General features: G+C 43.3%; 1 long non-coding RNA gene and 1 other non-coding gene across 2 annotated transcripts in view; both read right to left on the bottom strand.

Moving 5' to 3' along the window:
• The window catches only part of LOC143719415 (uncharacterized), a 694,388-nt gene that overhangs the window by 608,162 nt on the left and 62,274 nt on the right, over positions 1–23,952 (bottom strand). The gene's annotated exons all lie outside the window — the stretch shown is intronic.
• trnam-cau (transfer RNA methionine (anticodon CAU)) lies at positions 3,227–3,300 on the bottom strand. Its single transcript has one exon. It is a non-coding gene; the product is annotated as a tRNA-Met (tRNA).

Below are 23,952 nucleotides of genomic sequence, written 5' to 3'. Positions count from 1 at the left end.
GTGCTAAGGACTGCAGCTTTTTTTGACAATGTGTTTTAATAATTAGATCATCTTGATTTTATGGTAATAAATGATTTTGTAATTCAATCTACTACTGTTTGAGTGTCAATAGTGTCCAGCCGTCAGTGAGAATTATTTAATTGGGTGAATTTGGGTCCTGGGTTTCAGTAAATAACCTAGGTGGCGTAGTCGGCTACTTTTTAACTGGGTTCAATACCAATAGTATTGCTCCTTTTCGTAGGAAGAGGTGTTATAAGAGAACAACCCTTTCATCTCCATTGAACAATGGACAATCATCTCCATTTGCTGTGCCGTATCGCGCCACATATCTATCAATGCAAACAAATATCATTTGGGAATTACCCGTCTTTCGAATATCTGGATATTGTGTTAAAAGGTGCTCCACGCATTTTACTTATCATTGTTTACAGGCCTCCAAAATACTCTCCAGCCTTTGCTGAGGACTTTACAGAACTGTTATCAACAATTGCCTCAGAGTTTGACTGTTTTGCCATTGCTGGAGATTTTAACATTCACATAAATAACACAGAAACCAATATGGCAAAAGAAATCAAAACTGTTTTAAAAACTTGATCTGACTCAGCATGTACATGGACCCACACATAATCGTGGACACACTCTAGATTTACTTATCAGTAAGGGTCTAAACATTTCATCGATTGTTATTAAGGACGTAGCACTGTCTGATTATTTTTGTATTCTCTTTGATATATTGATCTCTCCTGCCATTGAAGCTAGATCTTTGTCTGTCAAGAAGAGATGCTTAAATGAGAACACTAGTGTACTATTCATGAAGGGTATATCTTTAACACCAAGCATATCTGCTGACTGTTGATTTTCTCCTTGATTCTTTTAACTCAAAAATTAAGAGTGTAATTAATGATATTGCTCCTGTGAAAGTCAGGAAGAAGAATGGCACACAAAAAGCACCTTGGAGAAACTCAAAAGCAGTGAAAAATATGCAGAGTGCATGTGGCGGAAGACAAAACTTGTAGTCCATTATAACATCTACAAAGACAGCATCCATGCTTTCAATAAGAAACTAGGCAAAGCTAGACAGACTTTCTTCTGGAATATTATAAACAGCAATATAAACAACACGCGCACTCTTTTTGCTACTGTAGAGAGACTGACAAACCCCCCAAGCCAGATTCCCAGTGAAATGCTCTCAGAGAGCAAGTGCAGTGAGTTTACTTCTTTCTTCTCTGAGAAAATCAATAATATCAGAAAGGTGATCAGATCATCCTTGAGTTGCGCTGGGGTCAGACAGATCAGACCGCAACCTGAGAAAGTAGTCACTATGTCTGATTTCGAAGAAATTGATGGCAAAATTTTGGAAGAAACCGCACAGCACCTTAAAACATCAACCTGCACCCTATCGAAATGATATTCGCTTAAATACTGATACAGGCAAATTATCAGTGCTGGTACTACTCGACCTCAGTGCTGCATTTGACACTGTCGATCACAACATACTTCTTGACAGGCTGGAAAACTGGGTCGGGCTTTCTGGGATAGTCCAAAAATGGTTCAGGTCATACTTGGTAGGGAGAGGTTATTATGTGAGTATAGGAGACCATAAGTCTGAGTGGACATCCATGACATGCGGAGTCCCTCAAGGCTCAATTCTTGCGCCACTCCTATTCAACCTGTACATGCTCCCAATGAGCCAAATAATGAGAAAGAACCAAATCGCTTACCACAGCTATGCAGACGACACACAGCTCTACTTATCCCTATCGCCTAACGATTACAGCCCCATTAACTCCCTCTGCCAATGCATTGATGAAGTAAACAATTGGATGTGCCAAAACTTTCTTCAGTTAAACAAAGACAAAACTGAAGTCATTGCATTTGGAAACAAAGATGAAGTTCTCAAGGTGAACGCATACCTTCAGTCTAGGGGTCAAACAACGAAAAATCAAGTCAGGAATCTGGGTGTGTCTCTGGAGTCAGACCTTAGTTTCAGTAGTCATGTCAAAGCAATAACTAAATCAGCATACTATCACCTGAAAAATAATGCAAGAATTAGATGCTTTGTTTCTGTTACAGGCCCCATGCGGAAGGCTCAGTATACAGATAAGACAGTTCTGCAAAATTACAGGAAAAATTTATGAGACAGGAGCCACAGTGTCACGTCGCACTAAATCCTCAGCAGATGTGAGGGCGCAGGCGCACACAGCTCCTATATGAGAGTCCTCCTTTCACTTTTCATAATACGAGTCCCGTCTTCTCACTACAACAACAAACTATATTTCTACACCGATCCTGTACTGATTCACTTTCAAGTTCCACAATTCTTTTTAGTTCACATAAATAACAATCCAATTTTGCTTAATGAATTAACACTTTACCGAAAATGTGCACATACTTTGGGGTGTCACATTTCCAGTCAAGACTTAGAGAAACTTGTGCATGCTTTCATCACCAGCAGGGTGGATTATTGTAATGGACTTCTCACTGGCCTTCCCAAAAACACCATAAGACAGTTGCAGCTCATACAGAATGCTGAGCAGAACCAGAACATATGAACACATCACACCAGTCCTTAAGTCTTTAGAGTCAAGCTAGAGTCTTTAACCCTCTGGCAAGTTTATCCAGAAATGCAGCAATGTTGGCAAAGCACTGCAATTCAGTTCATGCTAGAATTAACCAAACATTAAAGTAACACTGACCTGCAGTACATGACCTTTAAAGTAACACTTTAGTGCAATGTATGGGATTCTATGGCACTTGGAATTTCAAGTCATGACATTTCAGAAAAAATGGACATGTTGATTGAATCGGATTCAACTGAATTTCACGCAATAACATGTTGTGATGTTTACCGGAAGAAGATGCAGTAGAATTTCATGGCAAGGATTCTTGGAAATTTCTTGGAATTAAATGTCATGGGTTTGGGGGCATGGGGTGGAGTGTCATGACACAAGTTTCAAGGAAAGTCATGTAAAACATTACATTAGCATTAACAAGACATGCCATTAGAATGAAAGAATGATATAAGCCTTAACAAAACATTGTAACAACACTGACACATATGACATGAATATGAGAGTAATGCTATTACTGCATTTGTTCAACATTAGTCTTAAAAAAACACTGGATTTCAATTACATTGCATATGAAGAAATGGACAAAGGCATAAAAGGGAATACAGAAAGCAGCTCATTAATTTACACGGTCCGTGTATCAAAAAGCACCATTCTGCCCCATGTGAGGCTCGAACTCACGACCTTCAGATTATGAGACTGACGCGCTGCCTAACTGCGCCAACGAGGCATGTGCTCTGACTCGGGTGAGCGGTGAAGCCCTACCTTCTAGATCATCTGCCATTCGGTGTAGGTCCAAAAATGCTGCTCAACACCGGCCGTCATGTCAGGATGGCCGAGCGGTCTAAGGCGCTGCGTCAAAGCTGGGGAACAATAGTCCAACAAAGGTGGGGAAGAAGGGAAGAAAAGGGGAAGGAAGAAAAAGAGAGGGGGAAGAAGAGAAAGAAAAAATGAAGAAAAGAAAGGATGAAATTTGATGTTCAAAGATATGCCTTCATTAGCATAGATCTTATGATACATTTTCCGGTTTCTTCGTGTGTGAAAATCACGCATTTATATCACACTGTTTTCTATTGCAGGTGTGCACCAAGACCGGGGTTCGAATCCAGCTAAAGACAACTTTTTGTAATATTTATTATTTGAATAAATAATCATTATTTTTGAATGCATACTGTTCCCGTTTTAATAAAATATACATATTTAATTTGTTTGTTGTGTTTTTTGATATTCTATCATGAAAAATAATGTTATTTGCATTATTATGCAATGAACAAAGATGCAAATCATTAATTAGTAACTTATATGCTGTAAAATGTTTCACAAGAATAACAAAATGTACAAATTATATTTTTTATATACAAATGTTATATTGTTGCAGTGTACTGATAAAATATTGTTATAATAAAGTAAAAGTAAATAAGCTAAATTTTTTAATGCATACTGTTCCAGTGTTTATAAAATATACATATGTAATTTGTTTGTTGTTTTTTGATATTCTTTCATTAAAAAAAAAATGTTATTTGCATTATTATGCAACGAACAAAGATGCAACCCATTAAATAGTAACTAATATGAAGAATGTCTGTCACAAGAATAACAAAATGGACAAATTATCTTTTTAAAAACAAAATGTTATATTGGTGCAGTGTACTGATGAAATATTGTGTTATATGAAAGTAAAAGTAAATAAGCAAATTCTTTTTGAATGCATACTGTTCCAGTGTTAATAAAATATACATATGTAATTTGTTTGTTGTGTTTCTTTGATATTCTTTCATAAAAATATATAATTGCCAATGGAACAGTGTTATTATTTAGTAGTTGTTGTATTATTATTGATCTGATTAAGTATTTTTTTAGGTTACATTCAAACAAGACACTTGCAAATCTGTTATTTGTAATGAACAAAGATGCAACCCATTAAATAGTAACTAATATGCTGAAAATGTCAATCACAAGAATAACAAAATGTATAAATTATATTTTTTATATACAAATGTTATATTGTTGCAGTGTTCTGATGAACTAGTGTTATATGAAAGTCAAAGTCAAAAAGAAATCACTTGCCAATTTGTTTTTATTTTCCAATCATGCCAACAGAACAGTAATGAATATTAAAATGTTAAATACTGGTAACATGTTTTAAAAATAAATAAATAAAATGAAGAGTTAAATAGGTTTTCAAAAACAAGAAATAAAAAGTTAAAATGTTAAATAACGTTAAAAAAAACAATTAAATAATATTCAACAAGTATTAACTATTTAAACAACTGTTTACACTATATACATGATGCTATATACATGAAAATATATACATTATTTGGAAATGGTTCTCCGCATTTCCTCTAACCACACCTCTTTTGAAACAGTCTCAGTCTGTGGGCAGTACACCCTGCCCCGGTACTGGCTATGTCCTGTAGCACTTGTTTTAAATTGCCCACATTTTTTGCAAGTGTTGGCCTCTACGGTTCTCCTGTAGGGTCTCTTGGGCATGGCGTCTGGATTGGCAGCTGGTGAAGCGGGTAAGCGGGTGCCCTGTACAGCTGTTGGCTGTAACAGTGGCTGTACCATTTGCATCCCCTGGGCCATTGGGATGCCCTGGATCATTTGCACTCCCTGGAACATTGGCACACCCTGGAACATTGGCACAGCCTGGAACATGGGCACACCCTGGAAACCTGGTGCTGATGGTATAAGTATATTTGGTACCATCTGCAGTGATGCTCCAGATGCTGATGGTGTCAGCAACGTCTGACTCTGCGCTGGTGCCTTGGGTCTGATAGGGGGTCGCCCAACAGAAGTCTGCCTCTGCTTTGCCTGACCAGCTGTACTCTCTGGTAGCTTGTACTGGTGCTGCTCCCCTGGTTGTTCTGGCTCAGTCCGTAGACGTTTGGCTACCTGGAGAGGCTCATGAGCTTCAGGGAGGGGCTGAGGCAACTGAATGCCCTGAAGCAGCACAGACAGCTCCTGCTTTTTCTGTCTTTTGTTATACCACTGAAGCAGGGTGTTCTGGTTAACCTCCACCAGCTGCATGGATGTTCCTCCCATCACCAAGCTGTTGCCCAGTACAAGCTGCCTTATCCTGCGATAGTCTTGCAGGATCAGAGACCATCTTGACAGGGCTCCCTTGCCTTTTCTTTTGGGGCTTGGGTGGACAGTGCAAAGTCTGATGAAGATGGTCTCCACCAGACGGCAACAGTCAGGCCACTGAGCAGGTGCGCTGCTTGCACCCAGCACACATCTGGTGGTGCTCTCTACACCAGGGTGAGTGGGCTTCTTCGGGACCTTGAAGCGTCCACTCAGCAGTCTCTTTCGGCATCGACTGTCATACACCACCCGTTCCTTGTCCCGGTCATCCAGGTTCTGCCAAAGAGCAATTATGGTGTTGGCTTCCTGGTTGGTCAGGCTGAGGGCTGTGTGGTCCCGGAGATCCACCAGATATTCTGCCAGCTGGTCCACATGTTGATAACCCGGGATATTTTGGTAGTCAACAGCCTATTAAAAAACACAAACATGCAATACAATTATTACATCACATCTGTCTAATGCATAATTCCATAACTGATTGTGTTATTTTCCTGTTTATCACCGTAAAGCACTGTATAGTACAAAGCAGAGAGCGCCATTCTTGACATTTTACAAAGCACCAAATAAATAAAGATGACTTGACTTGATGTGTATTTGCAGCTTACAAATGAATTTAGGCTGTACTTTTAAATGTAAAATATGTGGAAAGTCTGGATTTAAAGCACTGGATGTTAATTCATCATAATTATTCTAGTTAATTTGAAAGACATACAAAAGAGTATTATTTACCGTCTCTTCTTCATCAACATCCTGACCAGCATCCTCTGGCTCTGAGGGGAGAGTTGAAACAGATGTTTCAGAGGGAACAGGTGTGACAGCAGTCCCTGAGGGTCAAGGGGTTGAAGGAGACTGTGTGAGGACAAGTTTGGGGTCAGGGATCAGTGAAGGGGATGTGGAGCCCAGTACAGGTGTGGCACTGCTGGTGACCAGGGTGGAAGAACCCAGTGTCAGTGTGGAAGAGGGTGGTGACAGAACAGCCTCCGGATCTGCTATTGTGTGATCCTCGCTGATGTCACAGAAGCCTTCATCTTCATCTCCCTCCTCCACACTGAGGTCCTCAATGAGCTCTGCTGTCTGCTCAGAGTCAGGATTCATGTCCTGCAGTGCCTGACCAGTCTGCTGGAACAGATACTGCACTCCAATGAGCTCACCTGAAATAAAAACAATAAACAAACGGAAATTAAATAGAATGTTGTGTATCATATTTGATACATTAGGCTTTTGTAGTAGCTCATATAGTGTGAGAATATAGAGCTCATCGTCAAGGAGAAAAAAAACAAAACAGTTTTATTTAGAGGCCCAACACGTTTAATTATGTGGGCAAAACATGAAATGAAATGCAATACAATGATGATTGAGAGAAAAGTCTGATGATCATTTTGATATTTACATGTAACATGATTTTCTAATCAAGTGAACCCAAGCTGCTTCAGTCTAGTAACTAGTCATTAAATATTAGTAACAATATAAAAGTTATTCTTACAATTACTTTATAAAATCAGTAAAGGTTTCACAATGAAAAGAAACGTGAAGCACGAGCTGAAGGTGGACACTTTTACAATTATACTAAAAGACTATAATCAATCAGACGACAGAGGCCAGGTTTCCTAAAAATTTTTGATCATGTTGATCATTTAGAGTCCTTTAGAAACTTGCATATCAATTATGATACAATCGACTCTATAGGGTTAAATCTGACATATAGACGGAGGTTACACAGAAATTGCAAGTTGATAAAATAAAAAATATATAAAATAATTCTCACCGGTGTAACATGCAGGGGGACAAAACGTGGGGACCACTTTCCTGCCAAACAGCTTTTCATAATTGCCGTTTACACAGTGAACAAGTTCTCCTGTGTAGCTGCGCAAAGCTGATGGCTCCGATGACAGGGAAGCAGCCTCCCGGTCCTGGTTCCACCGGTGTAGACCCTCCAGCAGATAAATCTGAAAGTTCAGACTGTTTGCACTGGTCCCTGTAAATAGACACAACAGTGTTTAGGAGGTGTTAAAGGAACACACAAAAACACTTAATGCTCTTTCTTTACACATGCACAGTGTGTGTGACAAAGACAATACCTGGGATGAAACGGTTCAGGTGTAAATGAAAGGACTCGAGAGAAGTGGAGCCTCTGGCACATCTGTAGGTCTTCAGAAGCACGCCTCCCTTGTTTAGGCTCCCTGTCTCTGTATAGAGCACAACACCAGGGGGGTCTTGAATGCATTTCACATGCTTCTTCTGGACATTCCAGATGTGCTCCATCCTTTCTCGGTCCAGGAGAGGAACACCCAGGGAGTCTTTGCCCTTGCTGCTCAGGAGCTCTGTAAGCAGCCGCTCAAGGAGAAGGATGGTAGTCTCCTCTCCACAGGTCCTCCTCCGGCAATGGAGTGCCAGCTCATTCCTGGTAAGATGCTTGTTGACATCTTCATCTGTCAGCGCAGGCCAACCCTGGGATATCAACAGCTCTCTCTTTGCTTTGCGAAGCATAGAAACATCAGCCGCATCCCACTCAAAAATGCACGCTGACAGCCGTGACATGAAGATGGGATACAGCTGATGGGCATCAGTTGTACACCCCATGACAATCCTGCGCATAAAATGCCAGATGTCCAACCGAATCATGAGATCAGGCCACCCTCTGAATCTGGTTTTCAGCTTGGTCTCACCAACATCAGTGCAGCAGCCACAGTCCACGTACAAAACAGCAGGTGGATCCACACTAGCCTGCTGGTACCTTTTCACCAGACCATCGACCATCATGTCCAGTCCTGCTCCTTCCTGTGCTGTCAGCACACTCATGAGCACCTGACCAAACTCATTGCCAACAGAGGTAAGCCAGAGTCCCGTTCCCCTTGCCGTCCCAGCCAGCTTCTTAGTGATCTGCAGTAGATGACAGGAAGCATGCAATGCAATGAAACATCACACCATCTAGAATATGATACTCATGCTCTGATAATGATATAACAGTAAACACCATAAATTAACAAAAATCCCCTGCTAACCTTTTTAGTAGAATCCATCTTCAAGACTGAACCATACGTAGATGTTATCCTTGCATGGATTTCATCCAGCCTTGTCAGGATGTCTTGGCTGTACACGGTGAGCAGCCACTTGCAGCTTGGGACCACTGTAGGCTCTGGGGGTTCCTGGAATTGTATTTGCAACACCCCGGGTCGTTTGAGGAAGTCCACACATTGGGTGGTGTACCGGGCCATACGCTGGAGCCACTCCTCACTGTGGTTCTCACGCAGCTGTTTGATGACCCGCGTGGGACTGTTGCCTAGGCCACGCTCACGCAGGAGCCGAATGACTCTCATATCACAGGCATACCTTAGGAAAAGCAAAATCCACACATTCATATATTTTACGTAATTGATTTGTAAAGTATTTGCAAACATATGTGATGATGGGCTATCAACTGGATTTGGAATTAAAGTGTACTTACTTCCGCGTGAGGATGACCCGAAATTCAGAGCGATGGCCCAGATCCAGCTGTTGCAGGACAGTCTGACTCCAGGACACATGCGAGGCTTTACACTTGGTACAGATGAGGGTTTCTGTGACCATGTTGTACATCCTATCGATGTCCAGAACCTGCCGTGCCCTTTTGTGCAGACCGCCTCCAGTCAGCTGATGCTGCCCGCAGGCAGAATTGGGACAGAGAGCCTTGATCTTCCACAGCTTGTACGGCATCCACAGCAACAGAGCATGACAAAAAAATCTGTCTGGAGCTGGAGCCTGGTTGTAAATAAGTGCTGGCTGTGGTGGGTAATACCAGAGCTGTAGGTTGTCTCGAAGCTCTGGTTTTCCCTTGGGCCCCATTTTAAAAAGCCTGCTGGCAATCCACCTGTGATCCTCTGGTGGCAAAGTGTCCGACCACAAACGATGCAGTCGAACTGCAGATGCATCTTGCAGTAATGCCCCCGAAGGAGTAGTCTGTGAAGGAAAAAGACAAAACATTTAGTCTAGCAGGTCATTTATTTAATTACCGCTTTATCTATCCAAGACTACCCTCATATAAAATAGAAAATATTGGATGTCAAATACGTACTTAAGGTTATAGAATAAAATGTATACATTTGTTCCAATAGTTTTCAGAATTGTGTCAGCTGCTAGCACTAATTTGTGTGACTCTACTGAGTTGTGACAGTTAATATGCAAATTCAATTATTTTGGACCAATAAAATTTGAAATTACTTACCGAGACAACATGCAATGAAATATAATATATGTTGCATATATAACAAGAGAAAGAAACAGTCATAACTGTCCAATAATTTTAACTAATCCTAGATGGAATTATACAATACTGTTTAAAGGTCTATGTTCAGTAAGATTCTTTTTGTTTTTGAAATATGATTAAAATACAGTCAAAAACAGTAATAGTGGGAAATAATATTGCAATTTAGGATCGCCGCTTATTTGAATCTGTTTTCAAAAGTATTTACAGTTTTTTTCAATCGCTAACAAGCGCTTACCCATACTTCAGATACTTTTTCCTAAACTCTTAACACAGACTCACACCAACAAAACACAATTGGCCAAATGGATAATTTTCTTCTCAATAACACATTTTGTTACAGATTTTTATGATTGTTTACACACTAAAATAAAAATTTCCACGCAATTTGCAAAATTCTACTCCAATGAGCAAAACCCCTCCACAGATTTGCACAACATTACACACAATGTCTGTTTTACCCTTTTAGCAAAACATTACACACAGTGATTTGTAAAACTCTACACACATTTTCACACCTTAGACACAGATAAGGATTGTGAGGTTACTTCCTTGTCATTACAAAGCCCCGGATTGCCATTGACCACACTAATGAATGAATTGGATATGCACATCCATCAGGAGTGGAAGCACACATGTGCTAATTTGAAAACGCATCACTCAGGAGTGCTATAAAAGGCAGCAGGTGAGTTCACCTGTCTTCAACAAAAATGGAAGGAGCTAGAAGAAGAAGAAGAAGAAGAGTGAGAATAAGAGGGGGGGGCTCAAAGAGGAGATGAAGGAGGTAGAGGAAGAGGAGAAGGAGGTAGAGGAAGAGGAGAAGGAGGTAGATGAAGAGGAGAAGGAGGTAGAGGAAGAGGAGAAGGAGGTAGATGAAGAGGAGAAGGAGGTAGAGGAAGAGGAGAAGGAGGTAGAGGAAGAGGTGAAGGAGGTAGATGAAGAGGAGAAGGAGGTAGAGGAAGAGGAGAAGGAGGTAGAGGAAGAGGAGAAGAAGGTAGAGGAAGAGGTGAAGGAGGTAGATGAAGAGGAGAAGGAGGTAGAGGTTTTCAAAATTGCGTGTAAACAATTGAAAAAAACTGTAAATATATACTAACTCTTCATTTCAAAATAGAACACATCTTTCTCTGCACACACTAACTTTACCAAAACACTGGAAATCTGACTCAGAATGAAATTATTCTGTCAAAGAATAACACTTGTTTTCACTTCACAAGGTACATGCAGTCAATCAAAGTACTAGGGTTTCAAAATACTGGCTATTGTATTACAAAAACTTCATAGACTTTTGTGTTTCAGTTTTACAGGTATTTGCATACAAAACATGCAATCCACCATTTTTACACTAAATTTATTGGTTGGGAACTGTATGTCCACATGTACAGTATTCCAGTAAAAAGCAAATCAGTTTTTTTTTCCCTTTACTGTTTACCAGCCTCTCTTAGCGAAATACCGTGGTTGATTACATGGTCAATGAGAGTGGCACGAATTTCATCACTGACTACTGTTCTTGCAGCCTTTGGAAGTCCTTAGGCCTGCTCTTCTCCCTGGCCCTGCTCCTCTCACTGCACCTCTCATCTCTCACTGCACCTCTCACTGCACATCTCACTGCACCTCTCACTGCACATCTCACTGCACATCTCACTGCACCTCTCGCACATCTCACTGCATCTCTCACTGCACATCTCACTGCACATCTCACTGCACCTCTATCTGCACATCTCACTGCACCTCTCACTGCACCTCTCACTGCACATCTCACTGCACATCTCACTGCACATCTCACTGCACATCTCACTGCACATCTCACTGCATCTCTCACTGCACATCTCACTGCACATCTCACTGCACCTCTATCTGCACATCTCACTGCACCTCTCACTGCACCTCTCACTGCACCTCTCACTGCACATCTCACTGCACATCTCACTGCACATCTCACTGCACCTCTCACTGCACATCTCACTGCACCTCTCACTGCACATCTCACTGCACATCTCACTGCACATCTCACTGCATCTCTCACTGCATCTGTCACTGCACATCTCACTGCACATCTCACTGCATCTCTCACTGCATCTGTCACTGCACATCTCACTGCACATCTCACTGCACATCTCACTGCATCTCTCACTGCACATCTCACTGCACATCTCACTGCACCTCTATCTGCACATCTCACTGCACCTCTCACTGCACCTCTCACTGCACCTCTCACTGCACATCTCACTGCACATCTCACTGCACCTCTCACATCTCACTGCACCTCTCACTGCACATCTCACTGCACCTCTCACTGCACATCTCACTGCACATCTCACTGCATCTCTCACTGCATCTGTCACTGCACATCTCACTGCACATCTCACTGCATCTCTCACTGCACCTCTCACTGGGCCTGCTCTTCTCCCTGGGCCCCTTGCTCTTACTCTTCCTCGTCCAGACATTACAGTGTTTGTCTTTTTCTGTTTCCAAAAACATCACTCCTCAAAGTCCTCCTTTTAATGTATAAGTGTCAATGTAACAGAAAAAAATAACCCCTGCCACTGAGTCTAAGCCAGACTGGAATCAGCTATGGTTGGCCCAATTTACCCAACATAAATCAGGTGTGTGTCAATTATTCAATTGTTTGTTTATTATCAGCTGAGATATATTGTTTTTGAACTGATATCATTGAAGAAGCCGAGGTTTTTATACTGTATCTAAGGTTTGGAATATTGTTTTTGCTATTGTGGGGTGGTGTGTGTTAACATTTGTAAATACTACAAAAACAATCCATAATTTTGTTGGGAGGTATAGCTTGTCTGTTAAGAAAATGTAAGCATTGTGGAAATGTGTTCACTGACTGCATATTGTGTGAAAACTGTATATTATTGCTCTTAATTCATTATGATAAGATTTCCTGCATACAAAATATATTTCTAAAAAGTGCACAGATGTGGAATGTGTCTTAGAATGCAATGTGGATTATGCCAGTACTTACAGAGACAGTGGTGCTTGGTGTAGGGGCACTGGACACTGCTGCGCTGGGTTGGTCAACAGCCTGAGATGTTTCCTGGAATACAAAATATGTTTCTAAAAAGTGCACAGATGTGGAATGTATCTTAGAATGCAAGTTTCTAAAAAGTGCACAGATGTGGAATTTGTCTTAGAATGCAATGTGGATTATGCCAGTACTTACAGAGACAGTGGTGCTTGGTGTAGGGGCACTGGACACTGCTGCGCTGGGTTGGTCAACAGCCTGAGATGGTCTCCTAGCCACACTCAGATTTGGCTTTGCAGCAGCAATGTGGGACCCACCAAATCTTGGTTTGGTAAACTAAAAAAGGGCAAAACAATTTCAATGAAAAAACAAATTGAATTGTAACAGCACATTGGCCAAAAATATAATAAAATGTAAAATGAGAAAATATCTATTGATCCTATCATTCATTATATAACTAAAGGACCTGCTTTCTTTCTTTAACTTATTTTTTTGTCTGTGTATTACCACACTCTACTACTTATACAGATTGAAATAAGCACAGTTAGAATAGAAAAATGTGTGGGAAGGTATTGCTAGAATGTGAGTATATAGTAATTTAACAAGTACCTTTTAAAAATGACTTAAAATCAAAAATAGTTTGCACATAGTTTGTAAGAGAAAGTGTTTATTAACAGTAATGAAGGTTACCCTTGAAATGGCAACAAAGCAGATTCATGATGACTTAATTAATAATACGTGTATAATTAATTGTGCATAAGTGGAATGTTACCTGAGAAATACAGAATGAAAGACGTAGCTTCAGTAGCCAGTTGGAAAAATCAAGAGAGATGCCATGAAGGACGCGAGTGTCCTTTAACCCATAATGGCAAAGCCCAATTAGAGAGGAAGAGGAGAATGCAAGAGCAGAGCCCAGAGAAGAAAGAGAGATCACATAGGTTACATTGTTCTTTCACCATTTTACTTGATCTAAACCAACCTGAGACAGTGAAACTGACCAATAAGCAGACTACAGCCGCCCCTGTACAAGGTGTCACAGCTGGCAGGTAGGTGTAAAAACATACCAGCCATTTCCACTGAACTTAAACCTTTATACTAAACGTATATTAAAACTGCAATTATATATATATAAAAAAAATGTTATTACCTTTGACAAACTTGGTATAATTTTAGAAGTAGGCTGGGGTGGGAGCTGACGCTGACTCTGCGCCATGACCTCCTGTGCTGGTCCAGTAGCGGCAGACTGTTGTTCAACAACCCTTGGTGCTTGTCCAATAGAGGCTGTGGCCTGCTTAAGACAACCACAAAAATACATAGGCTACAATAATTGTTGAACGAGAAGAATTTGTTCAGTAAATTATACATATATAAAAAAAATACAAGTTACATCTTTACATTGTTACCTTTTGAGTGTGAAAACCACATATGCACTTTGGGACCGCTCCGAGCAAGGTTGTCTGGCCGCGAGACTGCATCGGACATCTTTCAATCTGTAAACATTATCACACATATAACATAGAATACATGCATTTCTAACTTATCAGTATGAATGCCACATTAATTTATTGTAGTCTGTCATTTATTTTTATTCATGTTCTTTGAAGGGGAGATACAAACTGTAAAATTAGAGATAAAGAGTGAGTAAAGTTTGTATCCTCCTTTAAAAGAACAAGAGAGGAACATTTCACACCTTCAAAAAAACATCCATTCACTCAACATCCCCACCCCCACTGCCTCAAATCTCTGAATCTCCCAGTGCAAAAAAAAAGGTTTTTTTTTTTTACATAAATAAACATAAATCTCAAATACCTGCAACATTATCTACATACATATCTATAAATAATGATGACATTGAATTAAATGATTATGATTACAATTATTACATCATGCAAAGGTGACAAAAGCACACTCACCCTTTGGTACACGTCATGCCACTTTTTCTGTCGAGGAGCTGGCCTGTTACCCTCATTTGATGGCCAAACTCCTGTGCTGGCAAACTTTTTTAGCCTTGCAATCCAGTCAGTATCTGACATGGCTTTATGGGATTTTTTGCCAGACATTTTTTTGTTGGGGGGCTAACGGTTAGGTTATATCGTTTTGAACAAAACTACTATAATACAAATTATTTCTTTAAAAAAAGCACACACGATATTTACAATTATAATATATACAATTATATACAAATATAAAATTACATTGTCCGAAAATACAGTTAAAGTTACCGAAAAATAAGTTTCGCAGTCCTCCGTTAAAATGATAATGCCTGACCTCCGTGACAGTGATGCTCGATGTCTGAACTTTTTGACCTCTGACACGCCCCTCAGGATATGTCATTACTTCGTACACCTTCGGCTCAGTTCGGCAACTTGATTGACACTCGGCTAGCTTCCTGACTCCTCCTCCTAGCGGTGCTAAGCGTAAACGTGCCATCGACATTTCCTTGTACTCTGATTGGTCAAATGTCGAAAATGATAAGGAAAAAGTCAAGAATGGCGCTCTCTGATTGGCTGCAAATGTTATAATGTCGAGAATGGCACTCTCTAATTGGCTGCAAATGTTATAGCGCGTCGACGTGATTGGCTGTGGCGTTCAACATTGTTCAACATTATCCCCATTTTGACGGACTATCCTTCGGCAGCTGGCGTTCAAGTCCCAGTCTCCCCTGTAGGCGTGGGTTGGAGTCCCACTTCTGACAAACCTAACCTTTGGCTGCGGGCTGAAGCTAGAGTCTTTAACCCTCTGGCAAGTTTATCCAGAAATGCAGTAATGTTGACAAAGCACTGCAATTCAGTTCATGCTAGAATTAAGAGAGGAACATTTCACACCTTCAAAATATCCATTCACTCAACATCCCTCATTTGATGGCCAAACTCCTGTGCTGGCAAACTTTTTTAGCCTTGCAATCCAGTCAGTATCTGACATGGCTTTATGGGATTTTTTTCCAGACATTTTTTTTGTTGGGGGGCTAACGGTTAAGTTATATCGAACAAAACTACTATCAATAAAAATGATTTCTTAAAAAAAAGCACACACGATATTTACAATTATAATATATATACAATTATATACAAATATAAAATGACATTGTCCAAAAATACCGTTAAAGTGACCGGAAAATATGTTTCGCAGTCCTCCGTTAAAATGATGCTACCTGACCTCCGTGACAGTGATGCTCGACGTCTGAACTTCTTGCCCTCTGACATGCCCCACCTGATATGTTATTACTTCGTACACCTTCGGCTCAGTTCGGCAACTTGATTGACACTTGGCTAGCTTCCTGACTCCTCCTCCTAGCAAGGCCGGCGCTATGGGCGGGCCTTAGGGGGCCGGGCCCGCCTAGAGAGCTCCTGTGCCACCCCTCCATCCAATTTGCATTTAATAAATTATTTTAATAATAATAATAATAATTTACGTGCAGTATTTATATATTTATTGATGTGTATTTAAGTGCAATGTTTGACTTATAGGCTAATCTTATAAAAAAAACCTCCCGGAAGTTTGACTGATTGTTTACAAAAAAGGGGTTTCCCGCTGAGCCGCTCTGACCGTGTCAGGGTTACATCATCCAGATCACCATCTCCGCCCACTCGTTCCCTTTCACCCAACCAGACTTTTCCCCGTTCATTATCCCCTGAGTACTAATCACCGTCACCTGTGTCCCATCAACCATATGGACTATAAAACACTCACCTTCACTGCAGTCACTTGTCTGGTCTCGTCATTCCATGGCTCACAGACTTCCCGATCACTTACCTTCTACTTACCGTCGCTTCACTCATCTTGGATCAACCCATCCGTACCAGCCATCGCCATGCCACCTGCAAGAGAGGGAAAGAAAGAGAGAGACTTAAAACCACAGCTAAGCTTCATTGAACTTTCTATGTTACTTCTTCTCACCTGTTATCTCCGACCGCATTCCTTCTGCAAAATAAACACTGATAACTTACCATCTTGTCTGATTCCTCTGTGATCCGTGACAGAAGACCAGACCACAGAAAGGAGTAATTATGCAGAATCAGTCGGATTTAGAAGAGGATTCCTCAGCGGCTAATCCTCCGGTCGCCGCGGCACTCTTTCCACCACCTCCACTTCCGCAACCTCCCGCTGCTTCGTTCACTGCCTCTGCGAGTCCCATGGCCCGGCCAGCACCCTACTCTGGTGAGGCGGAGAACTGCAGTGGGTTTCTTCTCCAGGTATCCTTGTATATCTCCATGAATGAGCATCAGTTCCGTAGGGATACCGCCCGGGTGGCTTTCATTATCTCACTGTTATCTGGTCAAGCACTTCGATGGGCACAGTCATTGTGGGATTCAGATGCCCCGGTGGTCAAATCCTTCTCAAGTTTTAAACAGCACTTTAAAGAGGTTTTTGGGCAAACAATATCAGAACTGTCCATTCACGACCAACTCTATAACCTCCGTCAAGGAAATTCTTCAGTGAGTTCGTATACGCTTCAGTTCCGCACACTAGCCGCAGCTAGCGGCTGGAATGAAACCGCCCTTATCACCGCCTTTCGTCATGGTTTGAATTCCAACGTCCGCCAGCTGTTGGTGGTGTATGAGGACAGCATGGGGTTAGAGAATCTGATCCAGCAGACAATCCGTACAGCCCAGCGTCTCACCGCTTGTGATAGGTTTGTACCCACTGTAAGTTCTCCGCCTCCGGCGCCTTCAGTCACTCCTCCAGCACCAGTTCCAATGGAAGTAGACTCCACCCACCTTTCTACAGCTGAACGCCAGCGCAGATTTCAACATTCCCTCTGTCTATACTGTGCTTCCGACAAGCATCTCCTCAGTTCTTGCCCTGTACGACCTCCGCGACAGGCGGTAAGTGCCATTCAACTCTCCCCGAAGATTGAGCCTCTCACACGTACCAGAGTACATGTATTAACCTCCTGTGTTTGTCTCCCAGCGCAAGCCCTCATTGACTCCGGGTCTGCGGGGAACTTCATATCCACCCAGTTTCTCCAAAAGTTGAATATTCGGCGACGCCGTCTGTGCCGAGATCTTCCCGTCCAAACCATACAAGGCAAGCCATTAGGTCGTGGTCGAATTCGCCATTATACACCCACTCTAACTCTTCGTATCGGCTGTTTACACTCTGAGGAAATTTCTCTTATGGTGCTGGAGGAGTCCACCGCGGATATCATCCTGGGACGTCCCTGGTTAGTACAACATCAGCCGGTACTCCACTGGGGAACTGGAGAGGTACTCCGTTGGGGTGAAGATTGCCATAGATCCTGCCTCAGTTCCATCCAGAAGGTTCATTCTTCGTCCCGTTCCAAGTCACCCGCAGGGGAAACTAGAGTTCCTGTCTGTTCTACTTCGGTGGAAAGCCCTGAAGTCCAAGTTCAAGGCGAAATCCCAGTGGAGTACCAGGCGTTCCAGGACGTATTCAGTAAGGAACTGGCAACCAAACTACCTCCACACCGGCCATGGGACTGCGCCATCGACTTGCTACCCGGAGCCACCCTTCGCAAAGGTCGTATATATCCTCTGTCCATCCCGGAACAGAAGGCCATGGAGGAGTTTGTGAAGGAAGCTTTACATCAGCAGTTTATTCGACCATCTACCTCCCCTGCCGCTTCGAGCTTCTTCTTTGTGGCCAAAAAGGACGGAGGCTTGCGGCCCTGTATCGATTACCGTCATCTTAACTCTCAGACTGTCAAATTCAGCTATCCCCTTCCTCTGGTACCTGCCGCCCTGGAACAGCTGCGTGGTGCACGCATTTTCTCCAAACTGGACCTTAGAAGTGCGTATAATCTGATCCGAATCCGGCATGGAGATGAGTGGAAAACTGCCTTTGTGACCCCCTCGGGCCACTACGAGTATCAGGTCATGCCTTTCGGACTGTCCAACGCTCCTGCCGTCTTCCAAGGTCATATGAATGAAGTCCTTCGAGAGTTCCTCAACCGTTTTGTAATCGTCTACATTGATGATATACTCATATACTCTTCTTCTATGTCTGAGCACCATCAACATGTCATTCAGGTCCTCGAGAAGCTGAGAGCACACAGGTTATATCTGAAGCTGGAGAAGTGCGAATTTCACACCTCTACCGTTCACTTCCTGGGTTATGTCATCAACCAACAGGGCATCCAAATGGACCAGAGGAAGGTGGAAACTATCCAGAACTGGCCACAAGCCTCCTCCGTAAAGGAACTGCAACGATTCCTGGGGTTCGCGAACTTCTATAGACGATTCATCCGGAACTACAGTCATATCAGTGCTCCCCTCACTTCTTCCCTCAAGGGACGGCCCAAGTCTCTGTCCCTATCTCCCTCCGCAGTACAGGCCTTCCAGCGTTTAAAGGAAACTTTCATCACTGCTCCCATCCTCATTCATCCAAACCCGGACCTTCCGTTTGTGGTAGAGGTAGATGCCTCATCTACTGGAGTAGGAGCAGTTCTCTCTCAGCGGCAGGGTGAGCCACCCAAACTCCTTCCATGCGCCTTCTTCTCCAAGAAATTAGCCCCGGCGGAGCGGAACTATGACGTCTGTAACCGAGAGCTGCTGGCCATCAAACTGGCCCTTGAGGAGTGGAGGCACTGGCTGGAGGGAGCTAACCATCAATTCACAGTAATCACCGATCATCGCAACTTGGAGTACTTAAGGGAGGCTAAAAGACTGAACCCTAGACAAGCCCGCTGGGCTCTATTCTTCACACGCTTCAACTTTGTGGTGTCATATCGTCCCGGGAGTAAGAATTGCAAGGCTGATGCACTTTCACGACTCCATCACACCTCTGTTGAAGATCTTCATCCCGAACCTATCCTCCCTCCAGCCGTAATCCTTAGTCCAATCGTCTGGGAGGTTGACCAACAGATCGCCCAGGAACTGACACGTCAACCCGCTCCGCCGGGAGGTCCAGAAGGGCGTATTTTCGTACCTCCACATCTACGTACTCCCCTTCTGGACTCCGCTCACTCCCTTCCGGGCTCTGGACATCCGGGTAGCAAGCGTACCCTCTCGCTCCTCAGTCAACGGTACTGGTGGCCGTCCATCTCCAGAGATGTCTCCAGGTTCATCCGCGGTTGTTCAGTCTGTGCCATCACCAACACCCCGAGGAGAGTCCCAGAAGGCAAGCTCGTGCCGTTACCTCTTCCCAGGCGACCATGGTCACACATTGGTGTCGATTTCATGACTGATCTACCCAATTCAGAAGGCTTTACCTGCGTATTCGTTGTTGTGGACAGGTTCTCTAAAGGTTGTAAGCTGATTCCCTTACCTGGTCTTCCCACTGTGTTACAAGCAGCTGAAGCTCTATTCCACAACGTCTTTAGGAACTTCGGCCTCCCAGAGGATATCGTCTCGGATCGGGGACCTCAGTTCATCTCAAGAGTATGGCAAGCCTTCTTCAAACTCCTCGGGGTCACCATCAGCCTTTCCTCTGGCTACCATCCGCAGACTACAGGCCAGACTGAGCGGAAGATTCAGGAGATTGGACGTTACCTGCGGACGTACTGCCATCAGTACCAGGACAGCTGGAACCGTTACCTCCCATGGGCTGAGTATGCCCAAAACTCTCTGCGGCAGAACACCACCGGGCTCACCCCCTTCCAGTGTATCCTTGGTTACCAGCCTCCACTCTTTCCTTGGTCGGGTGAGCCCTCAGAGGTTCCAGCTGTCGACTTCTGGTTCCATCAGAGCGAGGGGGTATGGGACTCAGCTCATGTGCATCTACAGCAGGCAGTACGGAGACACAAGGAACAAGCGGACCGTCACCGACTCGACACCCCTCAGTATCAGCCAGGTCAAAAGGTGTGGTTGTCGACTCGAGACATCCGTCTCCGTCTACCTTGCCGTAAGCTGAGTCCTCGATTCATCGGACCATTCACCATCCAGAGGCAGTTGAACGAAGTGACCTACAGGCTCAATCTTCCCCCTCATTTCAGGATTGCTCCTTCATTCCATGTTTCCTTACTTAAACCCTTCACTGACCCTGTCACCCCTGTTCCCTCAGATAACCTTCCCACTGACGTACCTCCTCCCGTTCCCGTTGAAGAGGAGCCCATTTATCGAGTCCGCTCTATCATGGATTCTCGGCGGCGAGGTCCTCGGCTGGAGTACCTGGTGGACTGGGAGGACTATGGACCAGAGGAACGTTCCTGGGTCCTGCGAGATGACATCTTGGATCCAACGCTACTCACCCAGTTCCACAGTGATCATCCGGATCGTCCGGCTCCCAGGGGTCGTGGTCGACCTCGCCGCCGGCAGTGCCCGTCTCAGGCGTCAAGAGCCGCCTCGGGAGGGGGGGGGTACTGTCAGGGTTACATCATCCAGATCACCATCTCCGCCCACTCGTTCCCTTTCACCCAACCAGACTTTTCCCCGTTCATTATCCCCTGAGTACTAATCACCGTCACCTGTGTCCCATCAACCATATGGACTATAAAACACTCACCTTCACTGCAGTCACTTGTCTGGTCTCGTCATTCCATGGCTCACAGACTTCCCGATCACTTACCGTCGCTTCACTCATCTTGGATCAACCCATCCGTACCAGCCATCGCCACGCCACCTGCAAGAGAGGGTAAGAAAGAGAGAGACTTAAAACCACAGCTAAGCTTCATTGAACTTTCTATGTTACTTCTTCTCACCTGTTATCTCCGACCGCATTCCTTCTGCAAAATAAACACTGATAACTTACCATCTTGTCTGATTCCTCTGTGATCCGTGACAGACCGCAGCATCTCGGTAAAGTTATAGCGACGCGACGTGCTCGGTTTTGCCTATTCAGAAACGAATGGAAAGAGAAACTCATGAGATTCCAATCCCAAAAACGTCGACTTCAGCTGTATTTAGAACGTGAGTAGGACAGTTGGTTTTATTACTCTTCGTAAGTTGCACCAGACGTGGTGTAAATTATGCATTTGACACTGATATGCAATATGTGTGTGAGTGTGTCGTAGTTGATTATGCATGGTTGATTTAATACTTAACTTGAGATTTGTGACTATTTGGCTGTTATTATAGGAAGTTGGCTTATAGCATGCTGTGTTCACGGAACAATTCAGACAAGGTTCATTAGTTAACATTAGTTAATGACTAACATGAACTAACCATGAGCGATACATTTGTTACTGTATTTGTTAATGTTAGTTAATAAAAATACAGCTGTTCATTGTTTGTTCATGTTAGTTCACAGCCCATAGGCTATAACTGTAACATGATATCTCATGATAGCCGAAATATGATTGGGCAATAGGCTAATTATAGTTAGGATATTGAAATCGGTATGAAACTGTTGTAGCTAGTGTTGCCACCCGTCCCGGTTTTTCCGGGATTGTTCTTCTTTTTAACAACCTGTCCCGGGAAATTTATAAACTCTCCCTGATATACAAAAGGCTCATAAGAATTATGATATACAAAAGGCTCAAAAAAATTTCAAAAGGCTATGTGAATATGTCCCGGTTTTCGAAAGGCAACGAAGAATATGTCCCGGTTTTCGAAAGTCTACGTGAATATACGTTCAAACAGCGCGCACGGCAGAGAGGTAGAGAGCGCGAGACCTTGCGTGCATGAAGCGCATGTAAGCACCCCCCCCCCCCACAATTTATTTGTTTGTCATAATTAGCCCCACCCCAAGAATATTAAATGCCCGTCCATTGATTTGTTTCTGCCGCCAGCTCTGCCTCCTAGCGGTGTTAAGCGTAAACGTGCCATCAACATTTCCTTGTACTCTGATTGGTCAAATGTCGAAAATGTTAAGGAAAAAGTCAAGAATGGCCCCCTCTGATTGGCTGAAAATGTTATAATGTCAAGAATGGCGCTCTCTAATTGGCTGCAAATGTTATAGCGCGTCGACATGATTGGCTGTGGCGTTCAACATTATCCCCCTTTTGACGGACTATCCTTCGGCAGCTGGCGTTCAGGTCGCAGTCTCCATTGGAGGCGTGGGTTTGAATCCCACTTCTGACAAACCTAACCTTTGGCTGCTCAAGCTAGAGTCTTTAACCCTCTGGCAAGTTTATCCAGAAATGCAGTAATGTTGACAAAGCACTGCAATTCAGTTCATGCTAGAATTAACCAAACATTAAAGTAACAAAAACCACCCACAGTTTCCTCCCAGTTTCGAACTGGGGACCTTCTGCGTGTGAAGGGAACGTGATAACCATTGCACTATGGAAACACATCTTCAGGATTCAGACATAAATCATTAGGTGCACGCTTTTTAAAAAGCGTATAAAGGAAATGAGCCCTACACCCACCTAGCGTGGCAAACAGTTTAAATCTTCTGTCAGAAGACAACTGCTGTTTCTGCTCAGTTTCAAACCAAGGACCTTACGCACGTTAGGCGAACGTGATGACCACTACACTACAGAAACCTGTTGATCAGGTCATTAGGCATGGCAGTCTGCCTACAGCTCCTTGGTACGATGGCCTTCACCTGTCTCAAAAGTAAGGGTTTTGTAGCGAATTGCAGCATTTATGTCTAAAGTGCCTCCACTTGGGAGATCCAGTCCTTTACTGCTGCCAAAAGACCCGTACAAAAGTTTTGCTCCAGCAAACAAGTTACAGGAGGAGCTGGCCAGGGTCCCCAGACAACTGTTTTAATGACAGCTTGAGCAAAATGCAACGTGTTGGCCAGGAATCGAACCCGGGTCAAATGCTTAGAAGGCAGATATTCTCACCACTATACCACCAACGCAAGACCATTGGGTGTAGGCTTAAAAAAATTGCATGAACTTATTGACCTGACCTACCAGGCACCATATTAAAAAAGAGGTCTCTAATATAATAATGTAACACGATTTATAGAGACACTTCATATTTAAATGGTATTAGATTATTTTTGGGATTCTCTGGCTTCTGTGAAGCGTTGAGGTAAAATGATGCATGACGCCGTTCCGGGAAATCGCGCTGTCGGGGACAACTACCTGTCTCTGCAACTCCTCTTTAGTATAGTGGAAAGTATCTCCGCCTGTCACGCTATAGTCTGGGGTTCGATTCCCTGATGGAGAGATCCAGTTCTTTACTGCTGCCAAAAGACATTAACAAAAGTTTTGCTCCATCAAACAAGTTACAGGAGAAGTTGGCAAGGGGCCCGGACGACTGTTCTAAAGACAGCTTGAG

Source organism: Siphateles boraxobius, unplaced genomic scaffold (genome assembly GCF_051911475.1).
Source record: "Siphateles boraxobius isolate OS27281-9 unplaced genomic scaffold, OSU_SipBor_1 63, whole genome shotgun sequence".
Classification (NCBI taxonomy): Eukaryota; Metazoa; Chordata; class Actinopteri; order Cypriniformes; family Leuciscidae; genus Siphateles; species Siphateles boraxobius.
Note: the sequence above shows the minus strand (reverse complement) of the source record. Positions and strands in the feature narration are given on the sequence as shown.